The 21,090-nt window shown below is 40.9% G+C and overlaps 1 long non-coding RNA gene across 2 annotated transcripts in view; it reads left to right on the top strand.

The window, feature by feature from the left end:
• LOC119481245 overlaps positions 1-21,090 on the top strand; it is a 63,027-nt gene that overhangs the window by 41,273 nt on the left and 664 nt on the right. For both annotated transcript variants that reach the window (XR_005205144.1, XR_005205145.1), the window contains 2 exons: positions 4,726-4,853; positions 14,642-14,724. This is a non-coding gene — a long non-coding RNA (uncharacterized LOC119481245). The remainder of the gene's footprint in view (positions 1-4,725; positions 4,854-14,641; positions 14,725-21,090) is intronic.

Raw genomic sequence — 21,090 nt, forward strand, 5'->3', positions numbered from 1 at the left:
CAGTTGTTGATCACTTGCGGCCCCTATTGGCCGGTTAAGAGGAGTGAGGAGTCAGCAGTCAATGACGGTACTAAACAGTCAATAAAATAGGTTTTTCAAAACTTGTGAATCACCGTAACCACGAGAAGTCCTTCACCAAACAGTCATAAATGAGCACAGAAAATATTAGGCCACTGGGTCCAGCAGTATGAGAGATTAGTTGCGGACAGACAGACAGATAAACACACACACAACCGAACGCATGATCTCCCCACAAAAACCAGACCTACTTATTTTCAAAAAGGGATCTTAGTTTTTCTTCTAGTAACACAAAGCCAATCTCACAGTTAGACGCACTTTATTTTAATATATTAAGTATTCATATTGAGGAACAATTTCATTATGCAATATCCATACACATCCAGTGTTGATCAGCCTCTTCTGCCATGCAGATTGGCTGCAGATTACAACTTTCTGTCATTAGCTCAGAGTGTCTGTCTGTTTGACTAATGGTCTCTATTTGTTTTTATCTGCCAGTATTCCCCATTCCCCCATGATCCTCTGTCGCTCTCTTTCTGTCTTACGCTGTCCATCCATTTCTCATTTACTATGAATATCACAACATCCGTCCCTCAGGGGCCCTTCCAAGAAATTACACACCCTTCGCTTTGACACAGACGTGTCGGAGCATTTATCACACCTATCAGGATGCGTCGTCAACATATGATCACATCCGCCGTCTCTAGGGGGCTGTAGCTCATCCGCACACACACACACACACACACACTTGACACACGTCATACACAGACTGCCAAACATTCAGATGTATCTGTCAACTCCGTGATGCTCATCACAGGCATCCTTACATATACCGCGGATATTACAAATCTTCTCTCCCTCATGGTTTTCCCTTCCTACTGGTTTAGCACGGCTCCCTTGGGCACAGTAGAACCCTATCCTGTTTAATTGAGTGTATCTCATCATCTGCAGTGGGCCTTCCCCTCCTCTAATGAGTTTTAAGAGCTCCTTTGCTTTCTACCACCCTCTACGCTTCGAGGGAGTCTAGCACTATGCGTGTGTGAGTATTTGTGAGTGTTTTAAAATGGATCGGGCGGGCCAAGTGAGGAGGATTAAAGCACCAATGCGAATCATCTTGTTGACATGGAGTCTCAGAAAGTCTAAGTGAGAGAGACAGATGAGGAAGTAGCACACCCCGACATGCAGTGAGAGACTTAACTCGGGACGAGAGTGAGAGAGTGTCATGATGTTGGAGTCGGAGGAAGGGTTTCTGCACTTTTCCTCCAAGTACTCCCTTGTTCCTCCAAAGCCTACCTTGTTGTTTTGCACTGAGACTCTAACATTTCACTTCCAGTGGGAGAGGAGTGTTTGCTCTATGGTGTTTTTGGTTTCTGCAAGTGGTTCCTTCAATAGCAGCACTCAAGCGGTGTGGTACACCTGTGAAATGTTAACCTTTTCCACTCTTTTTCCTAGTCATCCCCATGCTCACAACAACTTCTACCTGTCAAGAATTGATAAAAATGATCAATAATCCCTCCAAAATACTGTATTAAGACATCAAGACCTTGAGGAATACTATCGATTTTTTCAGCGATTAGATGGCGAGCACTTCTGTTCTGTAAACTGCTCAGAAACACCCTTATTGTCAATCTAGCTAGGAAAGCCTTCAACCCTCTGAATGCTCTAGGTCTCTAGTTTGTGGCTGTAAAGTTTCATGAGGCTGTGATTATCCTAGAGGTCACCACAGGTCATTTTATACAGTGAGGTCAAGTTTCATTGGATTGCTCATTGGATCCACAAGAGTCTCAGCTTTCCAGTCATCCCGCAATTTATGTAATTCCATTGGCACCAATGGATTCCTTAGGTTTTCTATTTTCATGTGATACCAGTAGCTTCACTCTAGCTCTCCAGCCTCTTAAAGACAGTAATGTCGGCCCTACATGTATACATAACCTTTGTGACTCTTTAACTTCTCACTTTCAATGGGAGGGGAGTGTTTGCTCTGTGGTGTCTTTGGTTTCAGTAGAGAAGAAGGGTGTTTCCTTTAGTCCTGTAGCAGCACTCAAACCTGTTAAATGTTGCAGTTTTAAAGGCAAAGAGACAGACTTAACAATGCAGCCGAAGCATTAGGACAGTGACACAGTGTTGCCTCTGAAGTACAGCACTTTTGATTTGAAATTAAACACCGACTATGAGCTTAACTTTCAGCTTTAATGTAAGGATGTTAACTCCGCCATCGCATGAACCACTATATAATACTGCACTTCCTGACTGCACTGTACACCTGTTTTCTCTTTTGTCTCTTCACACTCCCACATAATGGCTCTCTTTCACTTCCCTCCCTCTCGTTCCCGTACTCTATGATTTGTTTTCACTGGTATAATAGTCACATATGTTGATCCAGCTTTATCTGGCTGTTTTGTCTCTTTGGGCCCCGAGACGATCAAGTCACACGCAGATACCCTTGACTGGATGACAGTGACGCCTCGCAGTGTTTTAAATGGACCCCAGAGATACTGTACAGGCAGTTTACCAATCGTCACACACAAATAAAACAATAAATATACATATATGCATATGCGCCGGTCTCGTAACGAATCTATAGACACAAACAAACTCATTACTGTATTAGCAGTGCGGTTGTCACTCACACTCCTTCAGAGATAGGCAGCGCTAATTGCCGCTGCTTACCGGTGCTTTCTGGTGACAATATATTTGCGACGGCGCGTCAGATGGAACTATGCCGTTTGTTGTCGCCCCAGCTGGCTGCTAGCACTGGCTAATGCTTCTCTAGGGCATAAACACACACACACACAATGTGGTCTAACTCCTCATCCCTACATGTCCATCATCGCTGTGTCCTCCTCCTCTTCCTCCATCTCTGTCTCCGTGTCACTCTTGTAGCAACTCCAGATGCTGTTATAAATAGGAAACGGAGGGCGCGGGCGGATAAGAAAGGAAAGATTAACCTCCTTTTTAAAAAAAGGTGTGTGTGTTTGTATACATCTAGTACGTAAGCTAAGTGCTCATCACTCTACGCATGTTGCGTTTCACCTGCTTAACTTCCACCTCCATCTTTGTATTCCTTTCCTTTTATGTATCTGTGAGCCTTTTATAAGTACTCTTTGCCCTTGCTTTCTTATTCCACACTTGAGAAGTGCATCGCTACATCACATATGCAAAGGGATTGTGTGTGTGAGATGCTCCCTGTGGTTCCTGCTGTAATTCTGTATGCTTTCAGCTTGTTCTAGGTTCCCAGTGTGACTCAACTCACATGTCTATTTGTGTCTCTCTCTCTTTCTCTCGTCTTACTCCCTACATTTTGCTCTTAGTAACTCTTCCTTGCTTTTATTCTCTAACAATTTTTTCCCTGTATTTTCCCTCTCTCTCTCTCCTGCTTTATTTCCCACTCAATATCTCTTTTTTACATTTCATTTCACATTTTCTCCTCTTTGTCCCTCCGTCTTCCTCATACATTTTCACTCCTCCTCTCACTTCCCCCCCCTACTTCACTCTCTCTCCCGTCCTCTTTCCATGCCTGCCATCTCTTCTTTCATTTTCTGACTCAACACCTTGCTCTTTGCATGTCTATTTCTGGTCTCTATCTTCCTCTCCCCATGCCAGCATCACCTCCCCCTGGTTCTCATTATCCGTCTCCCTCTCTTCCTCTCTCCTGCCTCTGTCTCTGCTTAGATACCTTCTATTCCCGAACCTGTCCCACCCACATGTGCGCGCACGCGGACGTGCAACCGCGCACACACAGATGCACATTTTTAAAAAGGCCCTGCGTCCTCAGACCAGTCATTTTCTTCTGTATTCATTTTCTCTTTTGCCTCTGGGAACGTGAGAAACATGCTAAACTACTTGTTAAAAGGGAAGGTAACTGCGATATCAAGACGAGCCTTGTCAAAGATTGGCTTCTTTCCTCCCTTAAACCCATTTCTAGGATTTCACCTAATAGAGCTGGAAGCAGTGCGGGCGCATGATAATGATACACTGAGCACCAAAACATTTTTGAATCTCACATATTAGATGATCAAAGTATACTGTAGGTATCGTGTGAAGTCCTCGCTTGCAATATTATCTACTGCTGTTCTATAGCAACTATTATTATTATTATTTTCTACCATGAACTCGTATTTTTGTCACTAATGATCCCCACTCAGTGCAACTTGCAGACAAAGCCGAGCAGATGTTCTTCAGATAGCTGCTGTTAAATTATAGCGCATTATATTTTTTGTCATTCAAACCGTAGTCGCTAACAAACAAGCGAGTCATCAGTGATACGATCACACTGCAACAAGCATTTGTGTACACGTCTCTCTCGACACCTTTGACTTTTTTTTTTTTTCTCTCTCTCAGTTCGCGCTGCTGTTGTTTGGCACGTTGTTACCGCGCCCTCATTTTATTGTCACTTGAAGTGTAATATGCACCCCCCCCCTGCTACCTTCTGATGAAATGGAGCAGATGTTCATTGAAAAGCTACTGTGTAATTCTAATTATAATACATTTGATTTTTTTTTTTTGTCATGCAAACTTTGATAGCTGACAAACAAGAAAGACATTTGCGATATGATCCGCCATTAACGAGCATTTGTATCATTATGTCCATAAATTTCCTCATCATCTGTTTCTAGACTGTTATTAGTATTTTATCGCTGTGCCATCCCTCCTGTCGAGATTTTTTCACCATGCGGTTTTTGTTTTTCCAATCTCTTCTTTTCCTAGATCCCCACTGGGACAGTGGAAGAATCCTCTGAACTCCATGGCAATGAGTCTTGGACAGATTTATGGAGAAAATGACCTCTCGACCAGCCAGTGAGTGCTTTCTTCCCTCATGAGATCAGCCTGCACAGGTACAGATACTAGAAACACACAGTGTGTCTTTGAAACTTTACAAATACTTGGAACCAAAAGTCTGGATGTCTATCTATCTATACTTTAAATCAACATAGCAGGATGGTCAGAGCAGCGGCAATTATTTTTGTGTACTGTTGCCATTGCGTCTGTTGTAGCCAAGCCTCCACGTAGAGGCCAAACAATGGTACCACAATTCCGTGTCCGTCAGGTGATGCCATTGGGCCCAAAAAGACTTTTCCCCATAGACTTACAATGGGAAAGAGACGTCTGTAACTCAGCGGATCATTTTTTTTTTTTAGGTAAATCAACTTCCCAGTATGAACACTTGAATAATCCTTATTTAAATCATTAGGTCCTAAAAGTTGTAAAATGCACTGACAGCCGAATCTAGAGTTACTTCTCTTCCTCCGTTCATGTGAATGAGCCCCAGACCGAGGCTGGAGCAAGGACTGGGAGGCGGGGTTAGCAAGCCGTGACGACAGCGTGACGACAGCGTGACGACAGCGTGACGACAGCGTGACGACAGCGTGACGCCTGTGACCCCGTGACCGAGCCATGTGACCGAGCGGACGCTACTGCGCATGTTCCATGGGCCCAATGGATTCGGAAGATCGCCAGAAGATCCGGGTACTTTTCCACTTGGAAGTCGAGCCATTTTGGCTTCATGCGCCACTGAGCAACTTTCATAGGAATGAACGGGGCCCCGCCTCCAACGCTTTATCCAGTTCTCTTAATACATCCATGGTTGTAGCGAGCTAACTTTCATATCAACTAAACCAATTAACGGCAAGTCACAGATTCACTTAGGTGAGATTTTGCAGTAATGACTCAAACGAGCAGTGGAGCAGACGGTCTCTCCGTCTCACTCCCATCTGTCTCCGTGGCTGCGTCTGCTCTCTTCCCAGGTAGCTGCGACCACACTTTATGGCCCCACTGATGTGTGTTCTGTTGTCACCATAACAACTAAGAACAATCACCATTTTCTTTTGTACTAGTCAATTGACCACGGAAAACAGTTCAATGTCCATTCAACTCCTGTTCTCTCTCTAGGAGTCTAACTGAGCAACCACTGCTTCTAGTGGCAGCACCACATTCACAAACTCAATTCTGGCTCCTCTCTCATGTTTTTTTCATAAAGCAATGATTACCAGCAGTAGAAAACAGTGAAATGATATAAATAAAATGAAATCTGTGGCAGGCACCTTATGTTCACACACATTTATCCCACTTTTATTGCACGCATCAGCCGCAGCCTTCCACTGTGTAATCAGTGCATCTAAAATTATCGTCTGCAGAACTTACTGTTCTTTGTTTCACTGTGCACGCGGGGATAACGGTTTGTTTTTGGCACAAGACCCACAGGGCTTTTGTTGTCATGACTATTATCCTCCATTCAGGAAAAAAAAAAAAGTCCAAGCAGAAAAGTGGGCTACTGGTTCAGTAGCATTTAGTTGTCATGCTTGTAGGCTATAGTAAAGCTGCTGTGAAAATGGATTTGTTCGATCCAGCACACAGTATTGTAGCTCCAATATGTTTTTTACACCGTGTAAGTTTGCTTTTCAATACACACAGCTGCTACATATAAAAAAAAAGAGATGGTGTTCATTTTTCCGCTTGCGTGTAGATGCCTCTACATCTGCTGTAGAGGGTTGGAGATGATGGGATTTTCAACAGGTCCGTGCTGAATTGTGCATGTGTGAAAAAACAGTGGTAGCCTTTATAGGCCGGTGGAGAGCCCACTCAGTTACTAGTAATGCACACAGTGATAATAACATCTCACCTACTGAACATGAATGTGATGCAGTGGAAATAGCTCTGATAAACACAGCGTACTCTGTGTGTCCAGTCGAGCAGACCGCACGACTTTATGATGTGATTATATGTCAGTTATGTTTAAAGCTTGTTACGCTGCCCCCATGTGGCCATAAAAAGGTATCACTTTATAATAACTTTAATTTGATAGTTAATTAAACGTAGTTAATAGTTATTTTAATGTTAACAAACAATGAAATGATAATTAATAATGTACTAATTATTAGTAATGATATGTTATTGTAACATGTTATTGTTGCACATATTATAACATTTTATATATTATATATATAAGTGTTTTTAATGACTACAAAATTATTTGTAAACCTTTAAGAAATCAGTTGTAAAACATTTTTAAAAATTATATAGATGGACCAGATATTTTTAAAACTTTGTTAATGCTTAATAATTGGTTTCTGGTCCATCTATCTATGTAATGTTTATAGATGTTTTACAAACAATATCTGAATGGTTTACAAATCATTTGGTTATATTAACACATCCTTAATGTAGTATATAAAATTGTATAATGTGTACAACAATAAACGGTTAGTAAATAGTTTACTAATGAAGAATCAGTTATGATGCAATATATCATTTATAAACAATTATTTCATATTACACAAACTAATGATGAAATAACAGAAATAATAACATAACTAATAATTAGTAAACATTAATACAATTTAATTGTTTGCTAACATTAAAATAACTATAAACTACGTTAATTAACAATCAATTTACAATTTAGAAATGACGGTTATTATAAAGTGTTACCAAAAAAGATGTGCTTATTTAAAGTTGCTGGAAAGCATAAAATTAGCATCTAGTTAGTCCACACTTGGGCAAAGTTTCAGTGGAAAAGACATGTCCAAATAAAAATAAAAAATACTGACACTTCTCTACATACAGCTAGCACTTGTCTGGTACTCTCCAGCGCTGGAGAAGAAATGTTTACGCACTGCACTGTTGGTATGGACACAGTGTTCTTTCTATCTGTTGAGCACAACTACATAAAAAAAAAACAACAACCAAAAAAATAGTTCCAAGTCTTGACCCAGAGCTGAAAAGGAAGAGGCCTGAGCTCCAGTGTGTTGGACAGGAGAACAGAGTTCAAATAGAGTTGTGTTCATACTGGTTTATTGTGAACCAATGATGCTGTGGGGAACATGGAGTGACATTTGAGAGAGAGAGAGACGACCTAGGAGCCCTTCTGAAAAGATTAAGAGATTTCAAAAAAGGTGGAAAGAGGCAGGCAGAGAGACAGATTGAGCTAGAAGTGGCATGTAGTCTGAAATTGGAAGTGAAGTATCTGCAGTACTTTGGACACGCACATCCACACCGTCACCTCCTGACAACGAGGTGGAGGGGGAGGCATCTCTCATGCAGCTGTGTCCCGTTGCCTATCAGAGCTATCTGCCCCCTCCACGCTCTCCTTCTCTCTCAAACCGTGTCCATGTTTAGCCCTCACACATCATTACCTGGAAACCCCACTGTCCTTTTCCTTTCTTAACAGCCTCTCTTTCTGCCCAAGCTCACTCCTCCCTACTGGACAGAGAGGGGGCTGAGTAGCAGGAGGTTGGTGAGTCACAGGCAGGTGTCTGCTAGCCAGCCAGCCAGCCAGCCAGCGCAAGACATTTCTCATCCACTACCTCCTGTGTTTCCTTCCCATCCACCTCTCTCTCTCTCTCTCTCTCTGTGGTCTGTTGAGGCCCAGTGCTGCTCACTGGAGATACCAAGACCCACAGAGAAGAGCCAAATCCCGTCTTCTTCTTCTTCTGCTCTTTCTACCACTTTCCTTTTTTTTTAATCTGCTCTCATTCTCCATCACCCAAAACATCTTTTAATGCACCTGAACATTTCTCTCTCCTTTACCTTTCTCTTTTTATTTAGTCCCTCCCAGCAAGACCTTTATCCAGGACTCTCAACCAGCACGGTGTTGCTGGCACACAAACACATATTTCACTATAGCCAAATATTCACTCACACCCTCATGCCTCCATATACAGATGCATACGGACTCAAAAGCGCACACGTGTTTGTTTATGTGCCTTGCTCCTGTGTAATTTTTCCATCAAGCCTTCATCCTGTCTAGTTCACCTTTGGGACAGCAGCTCTAATCTCTCTGTTGTTTCAGTTTGTTTGGTAGACACGTTCTTTGAGCCGCCATCAGATTGGTTTGTTAGCCCGCGTTTTGTACCTGGCTGGCTTGCTGTTGGTGGTGTTTTTCTGACTCTGATGTATGCGTTCTCATCCGCATTTGCTCCTCTTTCATCATCGTTGTTCACAGTGACGCCACGCTAACCTCGATGCACAACCACACACAGACATGTGTGCATGTATAAACACATTAAGCCCTACTTCTATATCTCTTTCTATAGGTCAACATTCATTCAACAAAGTCATCCTGCCTTGTTAAAAGATTATTTAGCTTTACACACTTTTCATTCCCCAATTTCTTTTTGACATCCAACTACTTCTTAGTACCACATCACTGTACTTGAACTTTTACTTGGTCCTATACTGCTACTTCTAAAAAACAAGTAGATGACAGGAAGCAGCCATCACCATGGATACACATAACTGCCCATCTATTGTGTTTTCCCTTCAGTCAAAATCATCCCCGCAATATTGCATTGCTATAAAAGTGTGTGTTATGAAATACAGTACATTGTTCTTTGTTTAAATGGATGTGGGCCATATACAAGTCAATGGGTAGAACCAGGACGCACTAAAAACCCCATAATAACCATTACACAAGAGCCAATGAAGACACTCTGTAGCTTTTGCACACACACACACATACACACACACACAGCCATCCATTTTCACTGCATCCATTCATCGTATTCATCCCCTTAACGCCCCTTATTTCCTCCCTCCTTTCCTCTGTTCCATTTCCCCGCCTCTAATTGCTCCGCCGCTTTCTCTTCCTTCAAATTCATTGCCTTTCATGCCTTCCACCTCTTATCACAGCGACTCGATATTTATCTCTGCACTGTTCTCCGCTCCGATCACCTGTTCCCCTCTGCCTGCTCCCAGCTGTGTTTGTGCATCGCGGTCCATGCACTGAGATGGCTTTAACAGCTGAGACACAACCACCAATCTATCTATAAATCAATCATGCTATCACCTGCTGCCACTTCTGCATGTATGCATGTGTGTGTGTGTGTGCGCCCTTGCATTCATGGGCACGCCTTTCATTTGCCTCAATATCTTTTTCCACCCTTTATTGAATTTGAACTCCGTTGTGGAGTAGTTTGGGCCCCTTAGGGTACCATCTGCTTTGTTGTTGCGTCTGTCCTTATGTGAACACGCGTGCAGGTGCATCACCAGACGCATGAGTCTATATGTGAACGTATGTGTGTGAGAGTGTGTGATTGCGTGTGCCTGCTTGAGCGCTCGACTGCTCCTCCTTTCAGCTCCACTTGTTTATCTTTCCCTCCTTCCTTTATTTGCCAAAAGGCTCAATCCCAGAAGGCTTGTGACAGTTTTACTTGTCAATCGTGCGTTTGCATTTCCTTCTCTGCTTGTCTGTCTGTCTCTCCCTGTTGTTCGTTTTCTTTTTTTTTTACTTGTCCTAGTCCTCAGGTTTGGAGTGTAACAAACCGGAAATGCCAATGTGAGGGCACTAATGAATAAATGAGCATGAAGTGATGTAACATGGACAAAAATGAAAGACAAAAATGGTTCTTATTACAACATTATGGTCCTGTTTTGGGTCAAATATGGAAATATGGAAATGCAGGGTTTAAAAGTTAGAAATCTACTTGCCTAAGGTACATTTCTACTTTCCCCAATACAAATTGTTTGATGTACATTATGAGTGGTTATCAAATAACAGCAAAAACTAAAGTTAATTGTCATGTTTTATCCGCCTTGCTTTCAAACTTGCAGCAAACTGTGCAATACATAGTTGAAGTTTCGCCCAAATACTTTAAAGGGAGTGTATAAATTGTTTTTTATTGCCAATGTGTGAACAGGTTGTAACTTAACCTAAAAAATGAGACCTTCCGCGACTTTCTGGGTTTCCTCTATCAGTGATTAATGTGAAGAACCCGGGCCACAGGTGTCATTGTTAACAAGCAATTCTGATTCTTACAGAGTCCCTTTAACGCCACCCAACTAAACTCCTGTTTCCCCGAGTAATTGAAATTCTTGTTTGCACTTCAGCTCATAAACTTTTTCTTTACCGGCCATTTTCTTGCGATTGATACTGCACATGTGCAACTCTCAACAGAGATGAGAAGGAAGCAAGATGGCTAAAATTTCAAGTTTAGTTAATTTATAGAGAAATTGACAACAAAAAGTTGACCAAAGTGCTGTACAATGGTAAAACACCAATATAATATATAAGAAGGCTCACTCCTTAGCTACTTCCATCATCAGCTCCAGAAAAAAAAACAATGTGCAATTATTTTTTTTACCTCTACCAGATCAACAAGTGCAGTTGCTAGATTTACTAGCCCGACGTGGCATTTTACTTGCCCCCAGGAAGCGGGCAATCCTTACTGTTGAGCCCTGAAATGTCAGGCCATGTTTGAACAAAGAGTCAGCATTTGTAGAGGTCCGAAGTTTGCATCAACACTGTGAAAATGCTTCAAAATGTTAAGTTGGGGAGGACATTTTGATAACTTCCTTGACATTTTAGTAATTCCTAGATTACCAGCAGGAGTACAAGGGTCAAAGTATAGTACACACACTGTAAAATATTCTTAATAAAAAGTAAAAGACGTATGGAGAGAGAAGTATGAGGCGAATAAGAGTGTGTGTTTGGGTGGGACAGTGATGCGAGGTAGTCCTGCAGTCTTTTATAACTGCTCGCACGAAGTGTGTTGAGTAATCATTACTGGTATTTGTACTTTAAAGAGGACCTATTATGCTTTTGTGCTTTTTCCCTTCCCTTTTGTGTGTTAGTGTGTGTTTTTTTATGCATGTAAAGGTTACAAAGCCCAAAGGGAGTTACTCTCCCCCACAGAAACACTGCCCCTGAACTGCCTGAAAAGCCTGGCTTGAAGTCCTGCCTTTTTTTTCCGTAACGTGGTGATGTCACCAAGTAATACATTTGCATAATACCTGCCTGGCAGCTAGTTTTGCACACCCTCAAACAAAGCTAGTTAGAGCTGAGCTGGAGTCCAAAGAGTTTGGTTCGGGTAACTAAAAACCCAAAATACAAGTATGCACCTAAAAAGTATTACAATAGGTCATCTTTAACTCACTTCTTCTGCCTCTCCTCTTGAGTTTTTAGATGAGGAACAGGTGAGAAATGGAAAACTGACCAGTTTATACTGTGTTAAGTGTCACGTTTCACATCATTTTTATACACCGACTAGAAGTTGTTTTCTTCTGGGCAACAACTAAAAGTTCCACAAAGGAAACAAACTGAAAATCCGACAAGGCAGAAGCACAAAGACAGCAGGATTAATAGCTTATAACAGAGAAGGAGCCGGAACATCCAAGTGGCTTGATCCATTTAGCTGACAGTCTGGCTCACATTAGAAATGAAACAAAGTGACAGCCAACAAATCACCGCCGTGTTTGTGTGTTTAACATGATTAAATGATGGAGGGAGCATTAAATCAAACTTAACCTGCCCTGCAAACTCACACTCCTTTCTCAATACAATAACAATTTCTACCATATGAATGAGCATCCATTGTTTAAAACAGCCCCTTCCCTTCCTTGTTGACCACACAGTATATTAAACTACTGTGCGTGCTTGTTCATATACAGCCATTAGTCTTGCACTTTTACCATTATGTCATAATTTAGTTCTACATATTTAATAGCCAGGATTTGTATTAATGTTGATAGACAGCTGCTGAAGGACTCCAGGTAACAACGTAGCTTTGTCGCCATAATCTAGTGCATTTAAAGCTAGGGTACGTAATATATTTTAGAAACATTTTTTATTGTATTTGTTGAAATTCTCTTTACATCCCGACAGCAATCAATAAATCAAATGCTGTGGAAAAAAAACAAAAAAAGTATGGTATCTGTGGCTGTCACTGATTGGACTGGACTGTAATATTTGTTATTGCACTTTCTTTTTGGTCCATATTAATTGACCACAATAGACACTGCACAAGTTCTGGTATCCTTGATATCATTAAAAGAAGAATTAGTAATCCTGTTAAATAATCTACGAGCCATTTTATACGTAATATTTGAGAATAATGTCTGGAAAGGTTACGTGGCCTCTCCAAGAGGTATAGCCCATATATAAATATATACATATGCTGACGTGCAAAAGTCTCTAATCACCTGTTGGATGTTCCCAATAGTGTTGCATGACAAGGGAATACTGTTGGAACCATTTTTCCCCCAAATACTCTTTGATTTTTAATTAGTTTTCCAGTCCAGAAAAGTATAAGTGACCCTCGATTGTTATTGAACCACGACGCTGCAACTGGGATCTAAATATTGAGTTAGTCCATTTCTTTTCTCCAAAATATGTTCATCTGATATTCCCTGATCCAATTCCAATAGCGCTATCCCTAGACTAACTATATACAGTATATATATATTGAGAACTTTAGTTTGGTCTGTGGAGTCATCTCTGTCTGTTCCCTAGATGACATTTCATCTAACTGAATCAGGAACATAAAATGTCGAGGCTGACTCCATCCCACACCACCCTATTAACTTTATCACTGGCGTCATGCTGAATAGCTTTCCCTTGTTATGTCTGTGAAGTGGAAATAACATGAACATCAAATGTTTGTAGTCCACCTTTTAAGCTATTATTGTTACTTTCATATCACTGTCTTCAGTTGAAAACTTGGAGAGAAGTTGTACTTGTTTTGTGGTTAACTTAAGCAGCATACAAGGAGATACTTTTTTTTTTCTTCATAGCCATGCATGTCTTTGTTTCCATGTGTTGAGTGTTTGTCTTTGATCCCATCAGTGGGTTCGTGGAAGTCTGCGTACTTTGGCAGCTCAACAAAGGTATTTTAAACCTCTTGAACTTCTCACAACATTAGAACTTTTCTCTCTACATGAGGTGCTCTATTTGCATGGCTCTGGCGATATGAGTCACATTGCTGCTGTAGCGCTACTTTCTACTACTTACCTACTTATAATCAATATTTTCATATTAACAATGACTATGTGAAAGGGGTCGCTCGTAGTATTAATCCACAAGTTATTCAGTTAAAATAAAAGATCTGTTAATGCAAGTTTATTTTCTTTCTAACAAACACAGGACTTTCAACCAGGATACCGCTGTTTTGTTTTGTAAGTTACATTAGTGACGTTAGTGACGTTTGTTACGTGTTTTATAGTGATGTTTGTGCCGTGTTTTCTGTACTTATGTTAGGTTGTTTCTGTAGGTATTTTATAGGGCTGTCAAAGTTAATGCAATAATAACATGTCAATGCACTTTGGCATTAACACAACTTTGTCTAAAGCTAGATATTACACTAGGCATCATACGAAACTAGAACAATCAAAGGGATCCGTTGGTACCAACCATGTCATACCGGCTTGTCGGGAAGGAGTAACGCTCCAAAGTTACGCAAAATTTTGGCGAGGAAAAACTGGCTTTTCAATCGATTAATCGGTTGACAGTCCTAGTATTTTACTTAGTTTACATACATTTTAAGCCCAACAATGACGTTTTTCCTAAACCTAAGTGAGTGGTTTTGTTTCACCCTGCTGGTAATGCACCTTCATACTGTACACACGTGTAATATTCACGTCTTGGCGAAGCAGAACGTGACTCTGATACCCTCTGGTAGACAGGCGGGTCTATTACTGTACACGCTTTGGCGAGTCACCGGATTGCTCGTCCATGTTTTGAAGATTTTCACAGCTTACTGAAGAGCAAAATCTCACTGATAGCTCCTGAAATCACACCACAGACTGTGAATAATACACAACTCCCCTGCTGCTTATTTGTCCAACACATTGAAATCCCTCTCTTGGCAGGCACCCACATTGTCTAAACTTTTTATGCATTGAACTCTTTCAGGATACTATTTTACCCGCCACTAAGAACAAAACCTGCTCTTCTTTAGACGGTACTCTGCCAAAGCACTGGTGCTCTGCTGCCAAGTGAGTAACCGTCTGGCCTTGTGTACCTGACCTCAGGTGGTGTACGCGTATACGTGTGAGTCTGTGTGTATATGTGCACCTGACACTATATACAAGCTGACAGCCACCTGCTGCCAGGCTTGCTCACTCACAGTCACCAACGTCACCTCCATATATAGAATCACCTCCGTTGTGTAGTGGGGAAAAGGGCAGTTTTTTTATGTAGGACACATGGAAGTTTTATTTGTTAAAAGTGGCAAATCTATCTATGATGTGTCATTGATTTGACTATCTTTACTTTAAGACTTTTCTGTCCGTCAGGGTTGTTTTATTCTAATCCTGTGCATGTCTTCCTACCCTCTTCACCCCAGTTTACCCATTTCTCTCTCATCCCCATATGTACCACCCTCCTCTCCCTTCCCTTTCCTCTCCTCACCCTCCCGTCTCTCCTCCTGTTATCTTTTCCTTTTTTCTCCTTCCACCTTGCCTATCTCACATCATCGTGTCATCCCTGTTACCCCCTCTATGCTTTCATGTGTCTCTCTCTCTATTCGTACCCTTCATCCCGTATCTCTTCCGTCTTTCTCTCTCCTGTCATGCTTTCATCCCTCCCCCTCTTATCCTTCCCGTCTCATCTCATCCCACTTTCCGCTCATCCTTTCATCCATTTCCCCGTTTGTCAGTTTAGTTACTTTGCTGACTGCTTATCAGAAACCGTTTTGCCTAAACAGTGTACAAAATGTCACTTTAAAAAACCCCGACAAGCAACAGTTTCTGCAGTCAAACCACATAGGGTTTCTAAATTGAAAAATGACAGGTGGACGTATGATGTGATAAAATCTTATCGCCAAAATCTACAACACATCTATCTCTCTGTATCCTCTGCTCTTTCCTGCAGCACTCCGTTCTATAAGAATGTCCTGTTAGCCTAGTTGTACCTGTTAGAGTGGGACAAATTACACCTGTATGGAGTTTTTGACCGCTGTGAGGCAATGTATTACACTGTGTTTGTATCGTGCATGCAAGTGCAACAGATATATCAATGTGCCAACAAGGCAGTGCAAAATAATGCGCACAGTTTATAAACAAAATTGGATTTGCAAATGTTTTATGAGGAAGAAAAGCACTGAATGTGTTTGTTAGACCTCAAAGAAACACACGATGTGTTTTGGTGAGAAAGACTGAATGTTAACAAAACTCCACAGGGCATCTTTAGGGTCTAACCTGATGATGCCATCAGAAATATGTCAGTTGGATATTGAGCTATTTGAAAACTAAAAAATAATAAAATGATAAAAAAGTAGGCTCATTTTCTCATAGACTTCTATTCAATCAGACTTCTTTTTACAACCAGAGGAGTCGCCCCCTGCTGGCTGTTAGAAATAATGCAAGTTCAAGGCACTTCAGCATTGGCTTCACTTATCAGACCCGGAGGTTGCCCACTGAAACAAAATGATGGCATCAAATGTCATTGAAGCTTTACAAATACTTGGGAATAAAAGTCTGGTTGTTTTTTGCTTTTAACCGTTATTTTTTTCATTTTCTATCTTTTGAGTCTAATAACTCGAGCAATACTAAATTGCTGGAGTAACTCTTGTAAGTAGGGCCTTGTCTTTGTCTTTCCTGTAGTACCACTACATGGACAGTATTCATGGACACACATGCACATAAATTCACCCCCATCTGCACATGCTAGCACTCCCGTCAGCCAAATATAACTTTGGACAAGCCGCCCTCACTCACAGCATGAGATGCGTCCATGCAAAGGTGAACGAGCACATGTGTTGGGGCATGCATGCGCTGCTTCTCTTTGTGTGTGTGTGTGAGAGAGAGCATCTGCCTCCATCCGACCACCTGGCGACTCTGAATAGCCTCCATCTCGGGCTTCACTACATTAGGAGTAAAAGTGACGCGCTGCTCCAAGGCGCCGCAATTAGGCTGAGTCACGTCAGCGCTGGACAGCTCTGATGAAGGGCTATTAGAGAGCCAGGGATGATGGAGGCACTCATCACCCCCCAAACCCCCACCACCACCACCTTTACCACCATCACCATCATCACAATTCGTCACCACAAACCCCCACCCTCCTCCTCCTCCTCCACATCCATCACCATTACCACCAAACTTTCCCAGGCAACTACTCTGAGCGAGAGTCATTCTAACCTGGCAGCTCTCTCCCTGCCATTTCTCTCTCCTCTCTTTTCTGCATCTGTCTCATTTCCTGCCACGGATTCATATATATTTCGGGATAAGTGCTCTCCATGAATCTTACACCTGCTTTCTCTCTCTCTCTCTCTCTCTCTCTCTCTCTATCTCTCTCTCTCTCTGTGCCTTTTCCAACTTTCTACCCTTCATCCACTCTCCTTCCTTCTGTTCATCCGCACGTCTATTCATCTGTCTCTCTCTAGCCTCTATGATTGCTTCACTCTCCCTCTTCTTCCTTCCGTCTTTTTTTTTTTTCCCTCGGAGTCATGCACCTCTTTTAATAGCTCAATTTTTCTTATTCTCCCCTTATCTTCTCCAATTTGATGCATTTCACCTGGCTTGAATCATTTCGCCCCGTATCAATCCATCTCCTCCTCCTTCACACTTTCTACTCTCACACCCATTTTAATAGCTTACTCCGAAGCCCTCTGTTTGTTTCTGAAAATTAATATTTTGTGCGGAGAACTCTACTCCCAGAAGTATTATGTTAAATACAGAGAGTTTGGAGGTACTGTAGGGTATGGTCTAGATTGATTTGTTTACAGAATTGCATTAGCTCTGTGAAAGGAAAATCTATTTTGTGGTGATTGACTGTAGTTGATCTAACAAATTACTTTAATCTAGTGACATTTTAGTGTAACTAAACAATTTAACGCCTCATGGATTAAATCTTGTTTGGGACTCTTTTTAATATTTGTTTGAATTCAGCTAGTTTTCGCTGAAATGTGTCACTATAATATTTATTAATATAAGCTGTTTTAGCAGTTTTCTTCATCTCCTTGTATTTTTATATCTGGTATATTTTTTTGTACTTTGCACTAGTAACTTTTTTACTGCCTTTTTACTAACATGTTTTGCACTATGGAACTCTGATGCTGGAAACTTGAATTTCCCTCGGGATCAATAAAGTTACTATCTATCTATTTATCTATCTATCTATCTATTCTATAAAATTTAAATTTAAATTTAACAATTTATTAATAAGATAAAGGACATAATATGTTTGCAAACACATATAAGCAAAGACATTGCCAGACATGTTTAATAAATACAAGAATAACGTAAACAATTCAAGTTTATACCGTTGTGTAACTTTTCTCCCGACTAGTGACAATGCACAACGTCCGCTCAAAGTCAATTTATACCGAAGTCATTCCACATTTGTACAAAATAACATCTGGTATTGATCAAACACACATGTGAATTGTTGATTATAATGACAATGAGTTGCTGTCTGCAACACTATCTTTTAAAATAACATTTATCTGAAAAGTGTTACTTTAGTACCGGCTCTCCTCTACATGTGTTGTGTATGTTCTTGCATAGAATGCTACTAATTAATTTAAAATCTGGGTGCACCAGTAGTCAGTAAAGCCCTTTAATTAATTACTAAAAAACATTTTTAGCTGTCTACAATAATAAAAAATAAAACACAAAATCACTGCAGCATCAACATAATTCCAGAAATAACAGTGTCAAAAGGGCGAGCAATATAATTATGTTTCAGATCAAGTTAATAAGTATTTGTGCAATTTAGTGTTGGAGGGAAATGAAAGCAATTTATCTCTTTATTCACTCTAAGCTGGACAAGTATAGAGTGTTATTTTCATAGTGAGGTCAGTCTGTGTGTTTCTCACTAGTCTATTATGCACCCAGTAGTTGGTAAGTGTTCATATTTAGTCACTGCTAAGCTCTGTGGAGTCACTGCAGTTAATTCTCATCTTATTAAGCACTTCACAGGCCGAGTTTAAACAGCTGGTGCAACCGGCTGCTTGGTTACACAATGAAATAACAGTGTGTTTTCTCTCTGAATCTCTTTGTCTTTGTTTCTCCACCACTGTCCAGACCACCTCTAATAACATCCAGAACATCGCCGAATAGAAAAGAGAACCAAAGTTGTGTTTGTGCCAGCAGTCAGGAAACACCTGCTGGTCTATCTGGATGACCTTAGCACATCTGCACCTGACCGCTTTGGCTCCCAGCCACCTCTGGACTACTGCTTCTGGGCTAACCACCAACAACAGACCCTTAAGTTTGTTAAGCTAAGAGAGAGCATTGTGTGTGTGAGATTACTGTTAGACATTATCACTTTTCTGCCTCCTTTAGCGTCTCCCCCACAATCACGTCTTAACTGTCTTTTTCAGTGTGTGAGACTAATTGTATACAAGAACCTTGAATAGATAGACACATAGATTATTGAAGGAGCAAAACAGAATGGAGTATGATTGAGACAGAAACTGTAAAGGTGAGAGTTCTGTGTCAGACAGAGGTGAGGTGTTGTAGAGGGTTATTGCTTTGGGCAGGAAAGATTTCCTGTATCGGTCCTTGTGACAGCGAAGCTGAATCTGTCTGTTCGAGAAAATGCTCCGCTGTCTGTTCAGTAGGTGGTGGAGAGGGTGGTCAGGATTATCCATGATGGATAACAGTTTGTTCAGTTCCTCCTCTTCACCACAACTTCAAAAGTGTCTGGTTTCCAGCCAATTACGAAGCCAACCTTCTTAATCAGTTTATTAAAGAGGCAGTAGGCAGAATGTTTTTAGCATCATTGTGCAAAAATTCCATAATAACCATTCAGCCTATTGTAATTCAAGTCTTCTGAGTGAAATATGACTTCTGCTCCTCCTCATGGCTTTGTTTTTAGGCTTTAAAATACCTGTGATGGGAGACTTTGGCCAATCACAGGTCATTTCAGAGAGAGAGAGCTTTCCTATTGGCTGTTCATTCAACGGAGGCAGCTGTCAATCATTCGCAAACTCTGATCAAACGGTCAAACTAGGAAGCGCTTATCAAATATGAATCAATATTCTGTTACTGTAATGCCTATTTCTCGCATAACATGTTTTCAGAATCATCTTGTAGTGTACTGTTTAGCTGTTAAATGAGAGAGTTTGCTCTGGCTGGTGGGCGGTACTTGGTATTTCCTCAACTTATTTCAACATGGCAACCGGGTCACAAATTCATCTCATTTTACTCCTTTGAAAATAACCATGCCGGTTTTTCCTCGCCAAAATTGAGTGTAAGTTTGGAGCGTTATTTAGCCTCCTTCACGACAAGCTAGTATGACATGGTTGGTATCAATGGATCCATTAGGTTTTCTAGTTTTCATATGCCATCATCTTCATTCTAGCTTTAAAATTGAGTCCGCAACACCCTAAAAATCGCAAGTCGCGTTAATGCGTTAAAGAAATTAGTGGTGTTAAAATGAATTTGCATTAACGCATTATTATCGCGCTCACTTTGACAGCCCTAAAATTTACACTTTTCCTTTTTAGGCATACACCCTGTTTTACAATAGCAATAATATTAAACTGTATTATCCATTACATATAAAAGCAAAGCCTTGAAAGTTCTCCAGTACCATTTGACAAAGAAGATATTTTCTTTGCTATAATTTTTTTGTTATGAAACAGTCAAATATTATATATTTATATAATAGATATAACAGTTATTCTCAATTTCACATGTTTTCAATTAGTTAATCTTTTACTTCATATTTCAGTAATAGTAGTTGTAATAGTAGAAGGAGTATCGAAACTGCAGACGACCCTGGTTTTATAATCTGGGTGATTACGTTGCCATTACATTGTGGTGCCCTAAAAACATTATTATTATTATCAACACAGGCTTTGTAAACCTGTGACTGTCTGATTTCATTAAAAGAGCCTCCTACTCATTTTAGCAATCTGTCTGTTTTCTCCACCCCGTGTCCTGCTTTCACTCTCATCCACCGACTGTATCCCCGTCTCTGTGCATTTCGCCATGGTTACACCCTGTAATGTCCTTGTTCCTCCTATCTGACATTTTATCCTCCTCCATCACCCTGTGCCATGCGCCTTTCCATCTCCCCACACTGGAATTACCCTGATTATGATTATAGCTGTGATGATAATGATAACCACTGCAAAATTGCACTCTCTCTCTCTCTCTTTCTCTCTCTCTCTCTCTCTCTCGTATCCAACACCCAGGAGATTATGATTGACTGAAAGGCTGCCTGGCTGCAAATGTTTCCCCCGTCTCTCTTTTTTTTTTTTGATTTCCTCAATCTCTTTGTTTCTTTCTTTTTGTTTCATTTGGCTTTTTTATACTTTCCTTGCTCTCTCCACTCATTGCTCACGCCCTCTCCAGCTCACCCCTCGTCTCTTTTCAGTCTTTTTCAATTTTCTGTCAGTCTTTCATCTCTGT

This window comes from Sebastes umbrosus, chromosome 22 (genome assembly GCF_015220745.1).
Source record: "Sebastes umbrosus isolate fSebUmb1 chromosome 22, fSebUmb1.pri, whole genome shotgun sequence".
NCBI lineage: Eukaryota > Metazoa > Chordata > Actinopteri > Perciformes > Sebastidae > Sebastes > Sebastes umbrosus.